The following is a 21,289-nucleotide window of genomic DNA, read 5'->3' as shown; positions in this document are numbered from 1 at the left end:
CTCCAGATCACCCCCTAAAACATCCACCAGGGAAGTTTATCTGAACGCCCAGAACAGCTCGAGCTCAAGCAGGTCTGCGCAGCCAGTTCAGCCATAAACACACTGACCTGCTGTGTGCAAGCACAGGCTAACACAGCCTGCTCAGGGTAGGCTGCAAAATGCAATGCTAACTGCGATTTGGGGCACTGTCTTTGGATGACCTGGCTCACAGAAAGCCTAGGTTTGGTCTGTTTTTACCCCCCAGAGCTCTGTTCTGCACTTGTAGGTCCTGGTCCCCAGCAGCGCCCGGCAATACCGGTTATCCTCTCAACTTCTGCCCTATAGTCCAAAGTGCTCCCATCCCTCTGAGTCCTGTTCGCCTTTCCTGCAGCTTGTCTCCGCTCTGTTTAACTCCCCCCACCCCCGTCCTTCTCCGTGCACTGCATCGCTGTGTTTGCAGGCAGCAAAAGCGGCCTCTCTTCCCTGTAGGCAGTGGGCGCAGTGGGCTTGCCCCTTCTCCCTGCAGCCTTCACCTCCCGGGAAAGCCTGTGCCAGACCCGCCGCTGCTCGAGCCACCAGGCAGGCTGCTCACGGGAGTGTCACACGAGCCCACACGGTGAACAGGCCGTGCTCCAGCGGTCCCCCCGCTTCACCGGGTGCCCTGCGGGCCGGGCGGCTCTGGGCAGGGCGAGCGGCGCGTGCGGGGCCGGCGCTCCGGGAGGCACCAGCAGCACCTAGCGGTGAGAGCCGGGCGGAGCGGGGAAAGGGAAGACTTGTCTCAAACTGCGCTTTGCGCTGGCCGGAATCTGCCCGCAGGCATCTCCGCGTCTCTGCGTCCCGCGGAAAGGGCGTTTCTCCAGCAGCGATGGCTCTGGACAAGAGGTGCAGTTCAACACCTCCGCGGGCAACTGTGAGAAGTCTTGCCAAGAGCTCGGACTCTGTGCCAAACCCAGAACAGGAACCCGGTGCATCCTCTTCCCTACCGAGGTTTAGGATTTGGAGAATGGGAACAAATTGTTTGATACAGATCACTTCACATGCAATACCCTGACTTTTCCCATGACATTTGTCTCTTTTTTCAGAGAATCGGAACTGTACCACTTCATGTCACAAGCCCTTTGCTAAAAAGATTTGAGTAGTTTCCCTGTCTGACCACTGATTTTGCAAACATCATGCTATGTAATTGCATTGAAGTGTCAAGACCTGACTGTCCATGGAAATATTACAAAACTTTTATTAATGTGCACAATTATTCGTGAGTCTTTGAACAATGCATACACACACATGACCAACAGAACTACTCCCATCTTTGGAGGGGAAACAGCAGTTCAATAGCAGGAAAACACTAGAACATTTTAGGACAAACACTCTTTTTTAATAGAAAAGTGCTATCCATTATGTCTTCAAATGTTAACAGACACTGGGGGAAAAAAATTAGTTTATGTGGTCTTATGCTACTTATTTTTCAAGGCCTCATCTGGAAGTCTTAGGAGGAAGAAAGGTTGAGCTATCTTCTGGAAATTATGTGTGCAGTTATGGCATTTGGTGAGGTGTTCTATCCCTCAGGCTTACATAACAAAATGACCTGCTCTACAGTAAAACTGAAAAAGAAGGCAAATAGGCGTCCTAGCACAGGGTACAGCCCTTCACTGTGTTCTGCTCTGACCACTAGGCTCTTCTGCATCATTATTTAAAATTCAATTCACTAAATTGAAAAATATCATCCCGTATATTACGGAAATGAAGGAGCAGTTATTTACTATTCACGTGTAAATTAAGATAATACTGTAAGAAGATGCTATCACTAAAAACTCAGCTAGAGGGTAGGCGTTTATTCAGTTTTAGGAAAGATGACGATGAAAAAAGCACAGATACGATGTCACTGTCCATGGAGCAGTTTGCTCAGCACCTTCTAGACTTTGCCTGATTCGAGCCTTATCCCAAAGTTTGAGTTTTGAGCAGAATACTTAGCCACACTGCAATTATTTTGTATCCATTACCTGTCATACACTTTCCAGTGTGTTTTAAAATGGAAAACAGATAAAAAATGTTATGCATATAAATAACGTATTTAGTGTTTTATACAAGGCGTATCCAAAAATGCATTACTGCATTAAGGAAGAACTGAGAAATTAAGAACAGGCAAATAATTACATATTGTATAATGATCATCTCAGTGGATCTATACTGTTACTTCTCTGAGGCGTGAACTGGGAGCACACCCACTGCCACCACAATTGGCTGTCATAGCATTGATGAGCCATCATACAATTACACTGTTTTTATATAGCTATAACATACTGTCAACATGAATGACAGGATCAGTTTATAGAAGGAAAAAATCCCAGTCTCATTATATACGCGCACATACATATGCAACGGCAGCAGTGCAGGCCATTCCGTCTGGGGATTCAGCTGATAAATAACCGAGGCTCTTATCTGGCGATTTTTAAATGTCACCAGACCAGCCCAGATGTGTTTTTATCCCTTGACTGCCGGGCTGCCTGTCCATCAGCAGATACTATCCTATGGCTTAATGCGGTTGCCGCTGACGGCGTACAGGCGCTGTGCATCACCGCGGGGACAGCGCGGCACATCAGCCACTAGCAAAAACACGTTTGATGCAGCCCCCCCCGGCCTCTCCGCGATCCCCGCCGGCGGCCCCCGGGCAGCGGCGGGGCCGCGGAGAGGCGGCGCTGCTTCTCCCAAGCGCTCCGCGCCGCGTACGCGGGTTTTCCGCCGCTATCTGCGCTTCGGCGTGAGAAAACCTCCGCTTCCCTGCCCGGGTTCATCTCGACCCCATTCGCCTCCGGCGAGCAAGGGGACATCGCGACCAAGGGAGACGCGGCCAAGGGAGACGCGGCCACAGCCCCGGGCCCGGGTGAGGGGCGCAGTCACGGGCAGGGACCGCGCTCCGCTCCGGGCTCATTGCAAGCCCCGGCTGGGCGGTGTGTCCGAGCACGGCAGTCCGGAGCTCGGGAGCCGGGAGCCCGGCCGGAGTGTCCGCTGGGCCACTCCGAGCCCCAGCGCGGCATCTTCCCTGCGCCCCACTCCCATCCCAGCCACAGCCACAGCAACGCAGCCGGCCCTGCCCCTTCCAGCAGGGAGGGAAGAGGCTGGATTTAAACACAAACATCGTTCCGCCGCTGGTTCTTATTCTCGCTCTCGGCTAGCGCCTCTCCTCCATCCTCAGCCCTCCCTACGCCGGCGGCACTTGAACCTGCCCGCCTGAAAAGTGCGCCATCCCCCATCCTCGACCTCCTCGCCTCCGGGCCAGCCCCGCCGCCCCCCCTCCGCAGGGGTCCGACGGCGGAGCCACCGTGCTGCCGAGACCCCCCGCCGGCACTGGGAGGCCGGCTGCGAGCAGCGGGGAGGGCGGCGAGGGCGATTCGCCTGCTAAGAAATGCCCTGCTGAACTTTGAATATATTAGTTGACATCAGTGCGAGTTGGGGCTGCCAGCCCCTAGCTCCCTCCTCCTTCCCTACCTCCTCCTCCTCCGCCTCCTCCTCCTCCTCCCCTCGGTCTCCGATGGAAAGAGTTGAAGCCGTGCTGATAGGAGCCGCCTGGAAGAGACAGCGGAGCGCCCGGGAGGACTTCGGTCCCAACTCCGGCCGCGCCGCTGGGACGCTGCCCGCCGCCGCTCGCATGGCCCGGGGCGGCACTCCCTGAGCGCCGGGCTGGGGAGAGCCGCCGCTCCGCTCCCCTCCTCGCCCCGAGCCGAGCCCAGCCCAGCCCTGCTGAGCCGAGCCCAGCCGCCCCGCGGCTGCCCCCACTGCTGCGGCAGCCGGAGCGCGATGTGCCGGTGAGCCCCGCACCGGGAGCCCCGCGGTCACCCCGTAAGCGCAGCCGGCGGGCCGGGGGGCGGGCGGCGGGCCGGGCCGGGGGGTGCGCAAACTTCCCAACTTGGCGGGGTCGGGGCTAGCGGCGGCACTGGGAAGGGGATCCGGGGAGGTGGGAACCCCTGGGCTGCTGCGCGTCTCCGCCACCCCCGGCGCAGCGCTCGGTGATGGGGGGCCGGGGGCTGTGTTTGTGCCCGGCGCTCGGTGCGCCGTCTCCTTGCTCGCTGCGGGCTGAGGAGGCAAGGGGGCTTCTTTTTTTTTTGAGTCGCTGTGTTCGCAGTCCGGCAGCGCTGGAGAGCACGCTAGCTCGGAGGTGGCAGTGGAGGTGGTTTTTTTCCTTCCTCTTTCTCTCCCCGCCACCTCCCCAGCTCTTTCTAAACCCGCTGATGGGGGCTGTGGCGAGAGCGAAGGGGTGCAGTGGTGGGAAGCCGGGTAGCCTAGACGAAGGGATATCAATGATTATTTTTTTTTCACATGGTAATTTGTCTTTGTGGTTGGGGTGGCCCATTAAATTTCAGCTCACGTCCTGATGGAGATCAAAAGCGAAGGGGAGAGGGAGAGGGAAGCAGAGAGCCTTGTGCGGCTCCTTAGCTCCGTGCATTGTTAGAAACTTATGGGGAGTGTGTGGGGGGGTAGGATTTCCAGAAACAACCTTTGTCGATCCAGCTCCAACACCCACACCAGAAGTTGGAGACCTGTATTTTCCAGCACTACCATCTGCTCCCCCGTGCTGCCCAGGAGCACGCTTACTGTTACGCCTCAGAGGAAACAAACAAAAGGTGTGCTTGGCAAGTCGTTCCTGAACCTGTCTGTTCATGGGCTTTTAGGTGGAGTGTAAGTATAGAGGAGTATCTCTGTCCTAAACGTTCACTGTCCTCTGTTGGCTCAATTTAGACTCTTAGATAATTTCCTGTCCTTAAAAAAGGTCTTCAGACATTGTAGATGCCAGGTCCTGTTTTGGGGTTTTCCCTCATTTATTTATTTATTTTTGGTGGGGTTTTACATTTGGGGTTTTTTTCCCCTTGAACTATTTATGTATGGATATATCGGCTTGAGATCATAGTAAAGTTTTATTTTTTGTTGTGCAAATGTTCCCTCTCATTACAGAAAATACTTCTTTTCCTAAATTATAGTCTGAGCTGCAAGAGGTTAGCTCTCTTTGCCTCTTGGGTGGGTTCAGTGGTAGGCTGAGACCCTAAGCTGACTGCACTGTGCACAAAATAGAAACCAGCTAAGCTAAAAGTTATAATGGGCTTTGATTCTTTCTGCTTGTTGAGATCAGTAGCGATCCTGGGTGAGTGAAGGCAAGGAGGGAGGAGTGAGAGTAGTTGGAACAAGCTACTCATACAGAAAAGTGCTCTCTTGATTATGTGTGTGGTTTGTAAGCACCCAAGGGAGAAAACTGGTCATAACTGCAGAGAAGGTGGCAATGGAAAAGAAAAATCCTAATGATATTTAACCAGATTTTTAACAGAGATTTCATTTTTAAGCATATCTTTAATTCCCTTCTGAACTAAAACTTTTCTGCTCAGATTGGACTGGATGATAAGTAGGCTCTGCACTGGGCAGGCTATAGTAGAGGATCTCTGCATTTTATGTTATGCCTCTTGCGTTTTCAGTGAAGACAGGTTCTCCTGTTTTTCTCTATTGCTTTCTTTCCTCAGAGAGGCTAAGTTTTTGTCCTCGCCTGCCAGGGACATGTTAATCCAGAAGTCTTGGGGGGAGAGAGATCTAGCCATTCAGAATAGAGATATTTGCTTTGTCCATCCCCCTAGCCTGTTAGGCTGATGGAATTGGCAGTGGTTGCCCTCGGTGACCTCCCTCCCTTCCTGCAAAGAGCTGGGGCAACCAGGGAGAAGAAAATGTGCAAACTCCAGCGAGTGAAAAAGCACAACCCCAGGGGACAAAAGGCTTGAACAGAGAGATGTAGGGGATGAGGATGTGTGTAGAAAATGACTTTTAACAAGGTGGCCTCAATCAGGTCACATCAACTGGAAAAAGATGGCATGGGTTCAGTAGAAATGTGTGTAGCCCAACAGAAACCTGATACAAGTGGTGCCATGGGATTTTAGTTACTTTGCAGTAAAATGAAATAAGTGTTCAGAAAAAATTACTTTGGTCGTCCAGTGTGCTTGCCCTTTATTCTCCAAGCAGACAGCTGACCTGGGGGAACGTCCACCCCGACTATTAGCTCTTTGCTTTTTACCTTATAGTCAGTTGTAAAAGTCCCGCTTGACTTGGGCTGAGACACGACAGACGTTCCCTCCCAATTAGAGAGAATGTTCTTGGAGACGTGGCTTGACCAATAGATTTCTATTTTAGTCAGGATGAATAATCATGTGAGCAGACATACTAGGGTTAAATAAGCCCATCTGCATCAATGTATCTTCCTGAAAACGAATAGATGCCAGGTAAAGTTTCAGTGTGCAGCCGGGGCTGTTGCCTTGCTGTTCGGCAAAAGGGGGCAGCATCAAACAGTGCCACGGAGCGATCCGCCGCTGCTGCCTCCCTGCCTCGAGCGCTGGTGTGTGCTCTGCCGACTGGGATCTGGGAATTTAGAATGTTATCCGGTAGCCCTTATTCAGGTGATTCCTTGTAAAGACATCAGAGAGGTTAGTTGACTGTCTAAAAGATGCAGGATCAAAGCTGTAATTGTTTTACTTTGTGGTTGCATCACTTCCATATGCTGGTGAACACTTGGAAATTAAGGACAATGCTGTACGATTGCAAAACCACTTTTGTTCACATTTAGAAGGCTGACAGCAGTAACCTCACCCTGTTCTTACTATACTGATTTTAGGGAGAGCATGATGAAGCCCTAGCTTTGGATTGCTGTTGGTATAAATGTCTTCCAAGGAATTGTCATCACTGTTTTCCACAGTAGGAAAACAAAACATTTTCTTCTCCAGATTTAACTTTCTTTGAGAACTCTTTCTTTTCCAGCCTAGAGAAATATATTGATCCATCTTACAATGCATTTAAAAGCCTTTTCACCTTTCATTTATCTATATGCCTGGAATTATTAGATTAGCATTTCTTAGTTCATTTTTTACTGAGCAACATAGATAATTTTACCAAGGATCTGTCATCGGAAAGCCAGGCACTGGACTCCAGCTTTGTCAGGTCTCCAAAGTGTTGCTCACTGCCTTCATGGCAAGAGCTGCAGCAGTAAGTGCAGACTGGCCACAAGAGAGAGGGGAATAAGGAGTAGTGAGGAATCAGGAGTCAGACACCACAATGTGATGTTCCACTGCTGGGGTAGTGGTGAGATCCAGAGTTTAGGTGCAGTCCCATGTGAAGTCTGCAACTGAATTTACCTTGCTGCAGATCATACTCACCAGATCATTTCTGGTGTAAAACTGGAAAAGGGAAACTTAATTATCTGCAGATGGTGGTGGAGGCAATTCAGAATGGTTCTTTAGGAGTGAAATTCATTGGTGTTCGTGGTGCAGCAGGTGTGTGAGTACCAAGTCACGCTGAGATTGCAAAGTCAGTCTTAAGTGATGGACTTACCTTTTTATAGACTGAAGACTGTGAAGGTGAACTGGTTTGGATTCTTGTGATTTATTCAGGGAGATAGAATGTAGAGTATTGCACTATCCCTGCTGTGCCTTGAAATGAGCAGTGTCCAAGTATGTGTGTTGTTGATTCTGAGGTTCTTTGTTATTGTTCTGTTACCTTTTTTCTTTTTAAGGAGACAAAAATCGACTCATCCAAAGCAGTATGTCAGATAGTGTTTTTGTAGAGATTGTTTCTCTGTTTTTTTATACCGTGGGCTGCTGACTTGTCCAGTGTGTCCAATGCCAGGATTCATCCCATCTCTGTCCATGGTGGCAATTTTCATCACTTTCAGTGGGAGCCGAGTATGAGACACAAGACTTGAACAGCTGTTTGAGTCTGCAGCTTGTGTGGACAGTGCCTTGTTTACTGGAGATTATTCTTCAAGCACAGTTAACCTCAGTATTTATTTCACTCCTGTTCTTATTGTTGTCCAAAAAAAAATAAAAATACTGCATAACAGCAGTTATTCCTTACCCCAGGCTCAAACCATGCGAGCAAAGTGCAGCAGAACTCCAGCAGCACAACGGTGACTTTCAGCACTCAGGGTCTCCTTGACTACAGCGCTGCGAGTCCCAAAGTTACCTCTGCTTCAGCATTTATATCAAGCACAAACTTTTAAGGTCCACAAAAAATCACTCAAAGTGATTTTCTAAAGATGAGTGTATCAGTAGCAGCACTCCAGAAGTATTAATGTTATCAAATATGCATCTACAAACCAAGCGGGTTTGTTTTGTTTCAGAATGTACTGAGTCTGGGAGGTAATTTGCATGTGAAGGATGTTACCAAGTTACAAAGTATGACTCTGAATTGGTGACAGGGCTATTCATGTGTTTATAATTAAACATATACCAAAGCACTGTCCTGGTTAAGAACTGGTGTGGGTTTATTTACTTTTTAGTAAGCTTTAAATGACACCATAAGTAAACATGCTGATTACTAGTTTTAATCCCGAAATCAATTGTGAACACCTTGGGAGTTTATAAATTGCATGTGTAATTTCATTGGTTTTCAGTAAGGGGTCATTTGTGGAGAGAGCACAGAATATTTTCTTCCCAGGAGCTGCCTTGAAGGAGCTCGATCTTACAAGGTGCTGCGTGTTCTTCGTTCTTGTTAATGCGTCTCTGGGAAACAGAACCCTGCATGACCAGACCCTGATAAACACAAACTGTAGCAGCGTCTGACCTCTGTGGTCACCAGCTTTGTTGAGCAGGTGAAATGCTTATGGGCTTGTTAGTATATATAACATGCTCCCTATCAGGCTGTTGCTGGAAGCCAAATAAATTGCAGAGTGCCAGTTCCAAAGGTTTGACTTTATCTACGGTGCAGCAACACGTGACCAGCCCGGGACGTAGCAACCGTCAGAGAAGAACCATAGTCATCAATTTTGTGCCTGCCAAATATTGTGCTGCACTCAAAAGCTTCATCGTTACTTCAAACCCATGAGGCAAACCCATTCTGCAATTGGGAATATCCCGTGAGGATCTGGTGATGCCAAATGGATCCTCCAGAAGCCTTGAACCGTCTGGGCTATGGAGGACGTACCCTGATGCTGGATATGCTCAGATGTTAAGCAGAGATGCCTTCTGCAGTCCTGCAGAACAGCCCAGCTAAGCCCTATGTAGATGATCTATAAGCCATTTGCAGTTTAAGGGTTTGTGGCTTCTGAAGTTTGTATATTTTGCAGATTGCTTGTGCCATAGTCTTCAAAACCTGTTAGCTTTTAAGACAAGCAGATGGCTTTAACAAAATATATTTCCTGGCACCTGGAACAGGTGGATCTGGAATCAATTTATGCAGAGTAATTTTTTCCACACCCCTTTTGGAATAATTTTATACCCTGGAGCCACCTAAGGTGCTTATTATGTAGCCAATAGGGAACAGCTTCTGTCTGACTACATAAGATTTTACACATCTTTTATAGCTAATGCCTACATTGAAATGCAAAATTTAGTGCTGGGAGTGCATGTGAATTTGTGAAACTCCCTGGAGAAAATGTGGGTGCGTGTATCAGTGAATGAATTATGCTTCTGCATAGACAGAGAGAGCTTTTTTTAGTGGTAACAAATGTCCTGTGTTCAGTGTTTGTCATTTTAAAAGCAGTATTTTTCATTTCAAGTGCAAACCTTGTGCAAACCTTGTGCGGGTTACTGATGTAGAGTGAAAATGAAAAAATAGCTTCAACTTTATTTGAAAGGATAACAGAATGAAAATTTCTTATGTGGTATGGAAGTGTCCTGAGTCAGCGATCAAACTGGTGGTTCCAAAATATGGCTGTGACAGTTACGACTAGTTCTGAGGGAAAGGAGCAGAGCCTGCCTGTCTTCTTGAGGGAAAGGAAACAAACTTCAAGACCCTGGCCACATCCTCATTCTTGCAGCAGAATCAGAGCCAACAAGCTTACCCAGCTGTGTGGATTCATAGCAACTTCAAAGAGGTTTTGAGTGGGTGCTGTGGAACCATCTGCACAACTCAGAGGGAGGATTAGGAACTAAATCTGGGAACACTTTGGGGCCAGCCTCTTAAGTGAAGAGAAGGCTGGCTGTGAATGGTCTGTTGGGCAGGTTTAATTGCTTCGCTGTGTTGCTTGGCCACGTGGAAGTTGTTTAGCTTGCTGTTTCAGCAAAAGGTTGCTTATTTATCTCCTATGATGCTGATTTACAACACATCAAAGATTAGGGAAAAAAATAAGGCAAGAAAGGGAAGGGTAGGAACTTCCCTCTGGATAACTCAGTCTGACAGGATAATATAGTAAATTCAAGAACTAGAAAGAAATGCTTTTTGGAGTCTGTATATATAACACATGGAAGGAAAAATTGGCCGGGTCTCAAAAGTTTGTTAGAGTGATTACAGAACCCCTTGCCCTGCCTCACGTTACTTTCTCTGGTCTCCCTTTCTGATTGAAGATGATTGTTTGCCAGAAAGAGATTTTCAAACACGTGGTTTGGACAGGCCAATCAGTCTATATTTATAAAACACTTAATAATTCACTTTCTGACCTTTTTGGGGTCCACTCCACATATGAAGGGCATTTTCATTAGAAACACAAAGCTGAGACTCAGTGGCTCCCTGTGTCCAATGTGCTCCTCCAGTCTAAGAGAGCTTAGTTGTAATTGCAGCTTGTAAACACCTACTTAAAAGAAAACAGGGGGACAAATATCATTAGTGGCTTGTGGTAGGATAAAGATACATACTCAGCATGAGCAAAATAGGACTATACACTGTAACTGTGCAGTGTTCCAATACTGATGAAGAATGAATAATACAAATTACGAAAGATTCCACAGTTCCTGCTTTGTGAGGATAATCAAGTGATATAGTAGTACAGCTTACCCTTATTTCAATTTTAACATCCATGCTCAGCAGTCAGAGCTCTCAGGGAGAGAAACTGAGGCATAAAAGGACTATGGCCTGGAGAATTTTGTGCTCGTCTGTTAAAGATATCATAAAACATAATAATGCAGAGGGTGCTGAGTAAGATTTCCAGTGACTGAAATCAGTACAAATTAAACTTTGAGGTCTATGAAAAGTCTGCTCTTATGTGACTTGCTCAAGGTCGTAGAGTACCTTAGTGGCAGAGGAAAGGTTACAACCCCTAGAAACACTTCCTCACATACTTAATTCTATATGTGTAGTTAAATCCTCTGAATGAAATGTTTCATCTCATTGCTTTCTTACATCAGAGAAGGCACACTTGTGCCTTACAAGGCTATGCATTTATCTCCATACTGGACATTGCCAGTAGGTGCAATGATCATGCAAATCCTTTACTCATCTAAGCAGTTCAATCCAATTTAGTGTGACTACAGTTTGAGGAAAAAAGTACCCTGATTGCATGTGTATACGATTGTTCCCAACATTTTTAAGATGAACTAGGGATCATTCCTGTATTTTGTATTTTTATATGCATACCAGACATGCATCTATATAGATTGAAATAAAACAAAAGTAAGTTATTAACATCTTTAAAATTTAACATTTCCCCCCCTTAACCAACAGAAATTGTTCCCGAGACAGTAATTTACTTGATACTTTCTGTATTTGTCTAGGACTGTATGTCAGGAATACAAAACATGATTTTGTTAATGCTATGTGTTCCCTCTAATGAGTCTTTGAAATATTAAACCAACTTATATTTGGAATGAGCTTTGCACACCTCCTTGTCTGTGGTTGCTTTGCAAATCCAGGCTTCACTGTTTTGCCTCAGAGAATTATGAGTTTATTATACTTCTGGAATGCTAATAGCACTTTGTTTTTCCCCTAAATTTCTTCTTCATATTTATTTATCGATTCTTCATTTGAGCACAGTTTTGCAGATAATGATATTACTACTGAGAATAGCTGGTGTGAGTTAATTTTAAGAAGTCTGAAGTTACAATGCCAGCCTTTTTTGCCAAGAATTTCTCTGTAAAGTTCATAAGCTAAGGCATCCAAAATGCTAAATGAGTTAAGACAACTGGATAAGAATACTCCCGGTGCTATATTTCATTCCCCTTTCATAAAGACAAAGTGCATCAAGGCTGACAAACTTAAATTTAATTTTCCATTGAAAACTCATTGGCAGATTTGTGGATAAGGTACTTTGGGGAAGCAGCCTTTTTTCTGGTCACTTGGTCTTTACTCAAATGAAGGTCATTGACTTGTAAGAGAGCACATGTGAACCGGGTTTATTAGCATTTTATCCCTTAGTTTACATTTTACTTTTGATTCCTGGGATTCTTCCCCATCTGGTCCCTCTTCCCACAGTGACGTAAAGTAACTCCAGAAAGATGCTTCCAGTAATTTGGTCTGCCTTACCCGAAGGCACAGAGCTTCCCTGAGCTGATTCATGTTCAAACTGGTCAGCTATTCTAAACAAACATACAATTTTCATATAAATATTTATGAACGAAGAGAACATCCTACAATTCTTGGCAAAGTGTTTAAAATTCAGCAGCCTTTGCAGTGATGTTGCCTCTTAGTTGCTTGGTTGCGGGGTTCTTGGTCCTGTTATGTTCTTAATCCGGAGAGGAGAGCATCGTATTTTCTTGCAGTGGAAGTACTTGTGGATTACAATCAAGTCATCTCTGAATTTCTCTATGATATTTCAGTATGATACTGGATTTTTCATTGTTTTTTCAATCCTTATTGCCTGATGGCTCTTCTCTGAACGCTGTCTAAGGATGCTACTGGCCAAAGAAGACAGTAATACTAACAGCTGCAAAGGTTTGGGAGAATTGGAACAGCAGAGATTGCAGAGCACAGCTGAGCAGATAGACAGCAGGAGATAAGGACTATGAAGTTGGAAGGCAGAAAATAGGGGTAGTGGTTTAGGAAGCTTTTGGCATGAGGAGCCTAGTGTGTTATATTCCTGGTGAAGAATTGGAGTAGCTGTAGTGGTAAAAGGCAACAGCAGGTTTTTACTGGCAGAGGACAATGGCTGGGAACTGGGTAGGGACTGCAGCAGCAGCACTGCTTGTAAATCAGAGCAGTGTTGTATCAGGGGAACTCTCTGCAGGGAGATGTCAGAACATCTGTCTGCACTTTGCCTGGGCATAACCAGACTCTCTCTTTCACTCAGGAGCACTGTGATGCAGGCAGAGAGAAAAGAGACACTTTAACTGAGGGCAGAATTTCTAGTGAGGAAGACACTAGTGCAAGATCTGAGTGTGCAGAATCAAACTCACTTTTGTAATCTGTACAAGTCCGTGAAGGTGTTAATTTCAGTGAAACAACCTGTGGATAAGATTTTACCAACCTGAGTTCTTGATTGCTAACACAAGGCAAACATGCTTAAATTATTTCCAAAAGTTATACTAGTGTATGGTTGAGCTGCACTAACCTTAACTGTGATACTCATGGTTTGAGAGGACAAGAATCTTTCCATAAGTAGTGCAATTTCTGTTTTTAGTGTGGAAAGATGTTATCATTTAATGAAAACTCTTTGTTTTCTGGCAGTCTACTCTGCTATCCATTTACAAAGCTCTCAAAGGGCTTGGATGTCCGTGAAGAGTTCAAGAGCCCATTTCTACTCACAGAGCAACTAGTGCAACCTCAGTGAAGAGCTGTGGTTGTGCTCGACTCAGGATTAGTAATATGAGCCCAAAAAATCAAAGACAAGTTTGTACCTATGGAACCGGACTGCATGGAGATAATATTGGTCCAGAGACACTCTCCAAAACTAGGTCAGCAAGACCTAATTTTGCAAAACCCAGCACCAAGAGAAGCATTTCCAGTTTTAATTAAAACAAAACCTAAAACAACAAGATCTCTATTTTTTGCTGAATGTTAAGCTTCCCACATGTTTGAGCAGGAGATGCAGAAGAAATTGATTAGAAACAGAAGTAAAATAATGAGGCTTGCTTTTTTTTCCTTTCCCAAGCTGATTCAACTGAGGAAGGGGAAAAAAAACCTTTGAAGATTTTACTTGGGTTGAGTAAGACTTTTCTCTGCAAATAGACCAAATGAACTGCCGAAGTTCTTCAGTGAAATTATCACAATGGCCTGAGCAGTGGGATTGTTTACATGGCAGACATTTACCTGATAGAATAAGGGGCTTAAATTAATAGTATAAAGAATTAGAAATAATCTAATGTCTGTAGTTCTAATGATTGAAGATATTTGTAGAAGAGACAAGGGCCTAATCCTGCACCAAGGGACATCAGTAGGAAAAGTTTAATTTATGTAAGTTAAAACTGGATTTTTCATTTTAAAAAAACTGAAAATTTCAGATCTTGCAGTTCTTATCCAGGGAGTATTTGCTTTTTAAATTGGCATAATACCTGAGTCGGATGCAGGACTTGGCCCCAGGTTTTCAACCTGACAGTACCTCGTTAAAATGCAGCACTGTAATTTAGGCATCTCTTATTTGTTTTGAACAGCAGAGCTAACGTGTCTGTCAGGTACAATGACTTGATAGACATGATTAGAAGGCAAGAGATCAGGAAAAATGTGTGCTTATCACAGCCAACTCTCCCCGATGAAAAAGTAAGTGAGTCGGTGGCATATTTGCAACTGAGGTGTAACTGAAAGGTTTTTTAGAAATGTCCTTTGTAGACTGCTTTGAAATGGTGTTTTCTATTATGACCAGTTTCTGGAACAGATTATCATGATTGTAGGAAGCACTTCAAAGCAGATCGATGTAGGAAGATCTTTCACAAAAAACTTTGGCTTCTCTGTAAGACAGAAAGCTACAAATGTGTCTGCAATCTGTGTTGTTTCAGCTGCAACAGCATTTATTTGATAAAAATGGGCTGCTCTTAATTTGCAAAATGCTGGCCCCTCTGTGAAACAGAGGGGTTCAAAGGTTGTGTTTCCTTTCTCCTACATCCTTCTGTATTTCTGGTTGGTATTTTTAAAAGGCTGAGATTTAAAGATTATAATGAAATATTGAGCTACATCTGATAAACAGTCAGACACTGATTTAATATATTAGTGCCCAGACTTCCATGGAACAGACCTTAACGCATCATCTAGTCCATTCCCCCAGCTCAAACTGCATCAAGCAGACCTCCACCAGTCAAACACAGGCTCCGTTGAACTCAGCAGCTGCTAAACCTTGGTAGGAATTGGAAACGCCCTTGAAATATATTCATTTTTGAATTTTCACCCACAAGACTAGTGATATTTCATTTCAGCAAGACTCCTAAAAACTTTACTTGTAAGCTAAAGTCTTTATCTTTGAGAATTGAAGTCTTCCACTCACTAGCAAACACAGGAGCAAATGGGAAAAGCCATCTTCCTGGTTGGGATAAAAGCGGGCAGTAACAGCACATGGAGCTTGTAAATTCTTATTGTTTTCCGAAGATGTTGAAAAGGGAGGAAGCTTGTGTGGAAAATGAAAGGCAGCAGTAAGAAGAAAGACAAGAATCAGCTAGAACTGTCTTGCCCTTCTATATTTTGTAGCACATGAAGAGGACAGGAAGAAGACTTTACAAAAAAAGTTGTGTTATTTTGTGCATTATCCAGGTGTAATATAACAGACCCATTGCATTGTCCTTCATGGCTCTTAAATGAACAAGTTTCTTTTTTACTAGGAAAGAAGCTGAGGCAAAGAGAAGTGGAGTCACTTGTCTAAGCTCATAGAGGGAGGCAGTGAATGACAGTCCTGCGGCCACAGTCACTTTCGCTTGTTTGACAGCAGAAATAATGATGGATTCTTTATGTTAAAGCAGAAGGGCCTTGAAATAGTCCCTTCTGCCCACTCTGGGAAATTATTTTTTCCTATATAAAGCAAGGGCAAGTGCTGTTGAAGGATACCTTCTGAATACTTATGGTAACTGTTAAAAAATACATTTTCGTTATCCACAGTGGCTTAAATGAACAATTCTGACAAATATTGTGTTGCTTTTGTCTATCAGTTCTTACAACAGCTAAGGTAATACAGTCTCCTTTAATCCATGGATTCAGTTCAGAGTTGCCATCTTGCTGTTTAAAGCCCCTCCAGGACCACATCTTTACTCTTCTGCTCAAGTATTCATTACCTTTTGGAGGCTGGGAGCCTGTCTTGTTTATAAAGAAAATAGCTGTTGTCAGAGACTGTTCCACACGACTCATACTGTAGGTTGCCTGTTCTTTCCTATAGCCACAGCATGTCTCGTGTTCACTACAGAACGAGGAAATGGAGGGGCCAAATACACTGCAAGTTCCTGTATGATCAAACACTCTTCAGCACTGGGTTGCTCTGCTTTGACCCTTGTAGGGACTCTTTTTGTAACTATGCTATGTGGCTCTTCTTTAACCTGTTCATTCTCACTCATGCACCATGTCATCACTTAAAAACCTGCTTTATTTCTTGCTCAAGGTGCTTCACTTCTTCCTTGCTCTGTTACTTAATTCCATAGATTTTTTTCTTTTAGTCCAGAATACAGTTTATTTACAAAATGTAGTAAGTAACTGAAGTTATCTTATGCCAAGGACTTATTCTGGTTCTTTCCCAAAAAGCTCAGATGACACTTCTAATAAGCTTCTAAAGCAGACAACTCTGTGAACACTTTCTTTACCCTTTCTTTTCTCCAACACAGAAAATTAATAGCCGAACACCAATTTTGTCTGTATTTTTAGTGAGCATAAATTAATCTACTTAATATGTAGTATGCTTCTTGCACTTACACATAATTAAATCATATTTGTTCTTAGAAATTATTCATCTAGTGTAAACCTGCTTCCTTAGTAAATATTCCTTTAATTACTAGAACAAATAGATTGTGGGATTTGGAGTCGATTATCACAGCATTTCTTTCCCTGATGTCTGCTTCAGATCTACACAGCAGAGAGGTTTTGCTAAATACAGGCAGGAAACACAGCAACAAGCTTTTCTGCAGTTTGAAAATAAATACATTTTAGGAATACTTCACACCTACGGAACCCTTCATTTGGGGATTACAAAGTGCTTTGCCTTGCTGTGTGGGTATTATTTATTTCCATTTTAGGGAAGGATAAAGTGAAACAGAGAGACATTAGGGCCTATACACAACACCCCCATGTTGTATTAATAGACGTAGCTGTACTAAAATATATATGGTTGTACACTACTTGTGTAGAACAGCAGAGGATTTTCATGCAGGCTAATGAGGTTCAGCCTCCACTTTTGAATGTCTGGTTGTGCATTGCTGGTCTCAGGGACCTTGAAAGCTCAAAGCAGATGGAAGTCATGGAGAGTTAGTGACACTAGGGATCTCAGAGCCACGCCTCTCCAGCAAGGCACCTCATTTTCAGATTTGGCCGCTGGTGTTCAGTGGCTTTTGACTGTGGTGTGCAGTCAGTGGCAGAGCTGAGAGAAGTGCAGGTGTCCAGCTTCCTGTTTTTGCTGTGCCAGAACAGAACAATTTAGTTCCAAATGCATATCTTTGTCTTCATTGCACAACTCATCTAGGAGTTTGGAAGCTCTATGTGAATAGTACAACAGCAAAGCCATGTGCCCGTCCTCAGTGTTTCTGTACTTGCCTCTGGAAAGGTGTGTGTGTGTATGTGGGTGTAACTGTTTCCCGGGATTTTTTATGTTGAGACTGTATAGGAGTAACTCCCCAGAAGTTATGGGAGAAATATATTTCCTGTGGGAGGAGTGTTTAAGAGTTGTCAGCAGCTTCATGTTTCTTAAGTGCAGGGCAAGAAGTTTCTGATAGGGGAGGGTAGATTTTGAGCTCTGACTTTCTCCTGCTGAGTTAATTAACCAGAGTTTAAAGCACTTCCTCTCCTGAGCTGGAATTTCTTATGTGGAAAAGAGAGGTAAAAGGCCATAGCCAAATGAGAGTCCCAATTAAGGACACAGGTGAACAAGGCTTGTAAATGACTGTCTTGAATCTGAGCAGAAGACCGTGTCTGCCAGTGAAATACTGTTTGAATATATCCTTAATGAAAAGAAAGGCTTTACTGTGGAGTCAGCAGCCAAAACATCCTTTCTGCTGTTCGAGTGCGGTATGCCACATGGGCTGTGGTTCCTCCTGGGTCTTCTTCAGGATTGCAGGCAATGAAGTAGGCATTTGGAGGAGAGCTGGGAATATCAGAGCTGAGAGGGGCAACTGGGTGCTGCGTGATACCACTTTAGTGGGAACAGCTCTTTGTACCTACTTGTCTTTGGATAAGTTAAATTCATAAAACCATCCCCATTCACACATACTTATTTACAAAAGTCCTCTCTTTTGACTGTTGCTGGTTTTCCTTTCCTCACTGGAGCTTTTAGATGTAGCTGAATCTGATCAGATAATGGATTGTGAAGGAACAAATATGTCACTTAAATAAAAATCTTTAGCAGCTAATAGGTTTAGACTTTTATTTCTCTATGCACTGTAGCACTGAAAGCTCTCAGGCTGTTTCTTCATGGCTCTGAGGGTTCTATTTTAACAGCAAGGGTGTCAACTGCCCAAATAAGTACCTTGGATGTTGGTAGTGCTAATACAGCCTGTACCTTGTCAGCTGGCGCAGGTGTGGTTGCATCTCCTGCATGTGGTGGAATAATAACTAAAGAGTGCCTTTATGTGGTTCAGTGTAATCGTCTTAAGCACGAGAAGATGCTCTGACAGTGTAATGCAGTATCTGCTCAGGGAGTTAGCAGGAATTAGCTACTGCAATTTCAATTTACATCCTGGATTACTGGGCAATAATTTCCTTTTTGCAGGAAGTTCTAATTCATGCAGAGGTCAGATGGTGCAGGGACAGGAAGTTTAAACCAACTCCAAGAGGATGTCTGATGATTGCTCTCTGCCTCAACTTTTCATCATGAATGACTACAAGAGTACGTGTAACCTGTTTTGTTCATTGAGATCAAAAGTTCTTTGGGGATGAGAAGTTACTTCGTGGATAGCAAATTGTGCCGTGCCACTCACGTGGAACCTCCCCTGTCTCTGTAACTCAAATAGCAGTGGGAATCCATCTGAAATCCAAGCGCCTTGTGGTTTAAATGCTTTCTTTGTATTTTTAGATAACAATCTTCTTAGCTCTTTGAGGCATTTAATGAAAATTGTTTAAACAGGACTGCAGTGTCTAGAGAGCATTGTGTGTGCTTTCGTGTAGTTAGGGGATGAAACCATACAGTACAGCTGGAGCTGTAGCATTTTGCTGTGCTGTGACAGGTGGCATCGATTTTACAGTTAGGTGAGACTGATTTCAAATGTTTCCTTACTGAGTTTATTGACACCTACAACTAACAACGTTAAAAGGTACAAAAAAATTTGTTTAGAGTACCAAAACAATAGTCTCTTGTGACTGGTCCTTTCACCCTACAATATTTCTGTGTATGGATATCTAGCCTTAATGAGGTTGTTCAAGATCACTGGACAGGGTCTTTGTACATCTTTTCTACCTCTTGAGGAGAACATTCCTGGCTGAAAACTGACTTGAAGGAAGGGCAAAATGGGCTATTGAGCTGAACATAGGTTGAAGACTTGGAACATAACCTGAAACACTTGGGATTGAAACCTGGCATTCACAGCTAGCATCAAGTCCTGTTACAGGCTTTCTCTGTGAATATGAGCATGTCCCATGAACATTCCATGATTCACTAGTCACCCCCCTACAAAGCAAATGGTACTTCACAGAGATGTTATGAGGCTTTGGTCACTGGGATTTGTAAAGCTCTGGGAACATTTACTCTGGGCCAGCTGCGGAATCACAAATATTAATATTGCTTGCAGTCAAGTAATTTTTTATTACTGTCACCTGCTTTGGTCTGTGTTAACAGTTAGAAAGGGACATGAATTGACTGAGAAAGAGAGACATGTGCTGTGATAGCTTAAATACAAACCTGGGAATTGGTAAGTTTTAACTTCTAAACTCATCACTAGCAGCAGCTCACTCAATGCCTTGGGCAAAGACTGGGAAGTCAGTGTCAGGTTTCTTTGTTGAAGTAATAATGCCTAAGAAAAAATAGAAGACAGCATTTTCTAGAGTTGTAAGAATTAATCAAATATTGTTTTAGAGGATTGCCTGGAAAATGCTGTATGTTTTAAATGGTTTCTCATCTCTGTATATCAGTTTCATGCATAAGAAAAAGTCAGTTTGAAGCGCAGCTCCCATTTGGTGATTTCTGTTTGAAATGACCCTTTCTTTCATCAAAACAACAGAAAGGACAGATGTGTGCTATTAAAAACAAGACGTTCTAGTTCAAACTGGCAGCATTATCTCTGAAACCCGCCCTGCTGGAGCAGTGCTTGCAGAAAAAATAGATTCCCACCAGTTAGCTGCTGCTAACTCTTTCACTTCGTTCCCCAAATTACTTGCAGAACAGCTGGCATTAGCCACCCTTACTTCCTTTGATGCAAGAAGTTTGCCTTTCCCATTCTCAGATTCCTCCACACCTGTGCTGCCAGTAACAAGCAGTGATCAGCGGTGAGTCACTTGACACACTGAGTGTCTAGTGTTGGCTTTGCTCCTAGTGATGTGCCAGCCTGGGTGGAGGAAAAAAAAATTAAAAAAACATAGACCCTGAAGGCATGATAACTTGAATTATTTCCCTTCACCCCTTCCCGGAGTGGAAATCCAGCTTGTATATGGAGTTCACGAACTGGAAACAAGCTGCTGCTGACTCTGTGGCTGCTGTTGGCAGTGATCCTCCAAACCTCAGCATTCACACTGAAAGCCAGACCTCTCCAGTGCATTAAGGCTCGCACACTAGCTTGAATTGTTGAGCTTCCTTTCAGGACTAAGGGATTACAAAAGAGTTGTCAAGGCTCTCTTGTCAGTGGTCCATGTTGCAGTGATTCCCTAGCTAACTCGAGTTTGAAGAGGGCTGCAAATGAAGCTGCTCTTCGTTCTCTCCTCTACAAGTGCACATTGCAAGGGTCCAATAGCCACTGAAGTTTCTGGTAACTTGATTTAGTTGGCACCAGCTTTGATGAGGACTGAAATGCCAATAGCAAATTGTCTTTTTAGACTACCTACCCCTCTAAAAGATACTCAAGAAGTTATGTATTTGTTCCTCCTGAATTTAAAGGCTGTGAATTGGCTATGAGCCTCCTGCTGTAGACCTGATCCAAAGACCCATTGATATAAAAGGGAGCAGGTGCCTTAAAATTCCTTACATTGGCTTTGGATCAGGCTGTCTTTTGAAGATACTTCTCTTCTCTTCTAATCTGAACCAACTATTCTTGAGGACTGTGTCTATCTTTACTGTTGTTTCAGAAGTCTTTGCATTTCACTCCTACTGGCACGCCCAGTTCACAGTTCCTCTAATGTAGAACGGTTCTTAGTTTGCAGAAGCAGATTGGTTTTCATTACTGCATCTGACATGGATAGCTACCAAGATTGTATTTTAATAGAAGGTAGAATAAATCAATGTTGTACAACTGAAGTTAGAGCCAATAGCATATTTTACCTTTAAAGTAGTGAGTCTACCAAAGCCAGTATTTTTTTAAGCTGAATGGGGACTGTACATCTGTTGCAGTACAGCTGGAGTACACATCGTTAAGGGCAGAGTGTCCTCTCCAGGGGCTGGGTG

General features: G+C 44.2%; 1 protein-coding gene across 1 annotated transcript in view; it reads left to right on the top strand.

Moving 5' to 3' along the window:
• The first annotated feature begins 3,484 nt into the window (after positions 1 to 3,484).
• SEMA5B (semaphorin 5B) overlaps positions 3,485 to 21,289 on the top strand; it is a 271,865-nt gene continuing 254,060 nt past the window's right edge. Inside the window, exon 1 of the mRNA XM_032693509.1 lies at positions 3,485 to 3,816. The gene's annotated coding sequence lies outside the window, so the exon portion shown is untranslated. The remainder of the gene's footprint in view (positions 3,817 to 21,289) is intronic.

The sequence above is a fragment of the Chiroxiphia lanceolata genome, chromosome 7 (assembly GCF_009829145.1).
Source record: "Chiroxiphia lanceolata isolate bChiLan1 chromosome 7, bChiLan1.pri, whole genome shotgun sequence".
In the NCBI taxonomy this organism is placed as follows: domain Eukaryota; kingdom Metazoa; phylum Chordata; class Aves; order Passeriformes; family Pipridae; genus Chiroxiphia; species Chiroxiphia lanceolata.
Note: the sequence above shows the minus strand (reverse complement) of the source record. Positions and strands in the feature narration are given on the sequence as shown.